A 2602-nucleotide genomic window follows, 5' to 3' on the forward strand; every position below is an offset into this window, starting at 1 on the left:
TCTTAAACAGCTCTGAATTTTGAAATGTAGCCCAGTTTGGGATTCTGCAACTACAACTTTATGGGATGCCTCAAATCAAAATTAAGAGAAAGTTAACAAGCCTTTACTTTAGAACCTTTAAGCAAGCAATGTCACTTTTGAAACTAACAGGTTTGTGTTTTTTTTTTCTCAACTTCTTCTTTTATTATAAAAAGTACTCATCTGTTTATATTTAAACAAATAAGAAAAAAGCATCTACACACTTAAAAAATTAATTTGATATTCCTAAATATATTTTAACTCATTTTAAAATGCTGCATACAGAAGTCAGAATGCAGAGTTAAGAATGGAGGAAGGTGGGGAGAAGGGGACCATGAAGAAAAACACTTAGACAATTACTTGTCTGTTGTGGGTAAAGCAACAGGAATCCTGGGAGACACAAGAAATCAGTAACAACTTTGCTCATAACTGATAGTTTTCCCCTCCTGTTTGTTTTTAACAATGTCCATATGGGCGCTTTCTGTATGTTCCCTTCACTGGCCTAGCTGGAGGGGCCGTCAGTGATGGTCTGGCCCCATTCCAGTCTTGGCCATAAGCTTCATAAAAATCTTGAACCTCCCCATGTCCATGTCATAATATTCTGAGTCCCCTTGGCTCTGGCTGTAATAGCCTTCATATGTATCATCATATCCATATTCTTCATATATTTCTGGTGCAGGGGGTGGAGGCAAAGGTGTTCTCTGGATGCCTCCTGTCCATGCTCTTGGTGCTGGAGCACTCCTCACAATAGGTGGGGGTGGCACTCCTCGGGTCACAGTGGCACCTCTGTGATGGCACCTCTCACTGGGGCACCACACACCAAAGCTCCCCACGGTGGTCCAACACCTCAGCCCCTGGGAACAGGTGGAGGGGGAGGTACAGCATCCCCACCTCTCACTGGCACCCCACGTCCACGAGAGGGCTCAGGTACTCTATTCAAGTAGGACAGCTCTAGAAATAGCTCCTGGCAGATATCATCCATCATATCTGGTGGTAAAATTTCCTTGTTTCTTCCATGGCATGGGCCATAAGAGCATAAGCCTCACATGGGGGTCCAAAGACTTGAATGAAGTCATGCAGATCCATATTCAAGTGGGCATACCTTGGGTCTCCACCTTTGGGAAGCTCGTCTTCCTTGGCTTTGACTCTCATTGAGCCCTTTCCCAACACAGAGATCTTTGCACAGTTTCTTCCAGCAGTCTTTTGATCATATTCCCTTGTGGTCCAAGAATCTTCCCCACCAAATTGAACTTTGGGTCCTGCTTGACAGGTATCAGCACCCACTCTTTTAGCTTCATGTTCTTATGAGAAAATAAATCCAAGTGATTCTCCTCCTCATCCATTTTTGAATTACTTTCTGAATCTTCTCAATTTCTGCCATCAGAAGCTGCATGGCATGAGTGAAGGATGGGTCCAGCGAGTCTTTCCCAGTCATAAGTTTGGGCAGGTACTTGTTTTCCGGCTCCATCTTGACCTTGGCCCTGGCTGAGGGGGGTCAACAGTGGTGGTGGCTGCTTGGCTGGTGAGGCCCAGGCACCCCCTCGGAACCCCCTCTGCCTCCCCGGGGCAGGTGAGGCAGTGGCGGCTACCCAGACAGCATCTGATGCACCGAGGGGTGGGCACCTGAGGGTCCATGGAGCAGCTGCGGCCCGAGGACCGGGTCATGCATGCAGCAGGATCTTCCAGGTGCTGCATCGGGGAGGATGTGCAAGCGAGAGAGCAAGCGAGGAAGTGACACGGCAGAGGCCCTAGCGGCAGTTGGCAGGGGTAGGAGAGCAGGAAGGACAGTGAAGGAAGCTGACCAAGTGACCCAGAGAAAGAGCACCAGAAATGACCAAAGCTTTGTTTTTTGATTTGGAGGAACAGAGGTAGGAGGGCTGCTTGTTTTTAAGACTCAGAGATAGACTTAGAATTTGGACCAGAATTCATTTGGGTTTCTACCTATTTCCCCTCCAATGCTCATGCTGCTTTACTAATAAATATGCAATGTTTTTATTGTTGTTTAATTAGATTTTCCAAAATCTCTCCAAAAATAGAACATTTCTTCAGCATTGCTCTGCTTGAAACTCTGCTACATACTGTGCATAGACAAAAAAAGATGTGCCCTGATCTGTATTATAACATCTATTTTTTTTTTATTTAAGTGCTAAGAAACATCAAACTTAAAATTTTTCAAGTACTGACAGAGGGCCACAAAGTAATTTTTGAAACCCAAATATATGCCATTGGAATTTATTTGGGCCCTTGTACCCCTCCATCAACATTAATGATTGATTCATCCTTCTTTTCCAAGCAGTCATAAATATAGTGCAGCCTAAATCCACCATTACATTCATCTATTCTGTCGCAGTTGTTAAAAAATTATTCATTTTCCATCAAGATTCAGCTGGATTATGTGGCATACCTGCAGTCTCTATCAACTCATTAATCACTGCTGAGCAGGCGGCATTCTTCTCCCAGAGCCCATGGGAAGCTCAGCAGCTGGACCTCAGTCTGCCTGTGGGATGGATTTGTCACCTGGGAGGAAAATAACTGATTTTCTGCTCTTTGCCTATTTCCTTATTTTCATGTTGGCCAGTGGGGA

At 44.9% G+C, this 2602-nt stretch overlaps 1 pseudogene across 1 annotated transcript; it reads right to left on the reverse strand.

The window, feature by feature from the left end:
- Positions 1-236: 236 nt before the first annotated feature.
- LOC306652200 (KH domain-containing, RNA-binding, signal transduction-associated protein 1-like) lies at positions 237-1713 on the reverse strand (annotated as a pseudogene). The gene has a single exon. The product of its transcript is annotated as a KH domain-containing, RNA-binding, signal transduction-associated protein 1-like (transcript).
- Between the last annotated feature and the right edge of the window lie 889 nt (positions 1714-2602).

This window comes from Sciurus vulgaris (genome assembly GCF_902686455.1).
Source record: "Sciurus vulgaris genome assembly, contig: HiC_scaffold_139_arrow_ctg1, whole genome shotgun sequence".
Classification (NCBI taxonomy): Eukaryota; Metazoa; Chordata; class Mammalia; order Rodentia; family Sciuridae; genus Sciurus; species Sciurus vulgaris.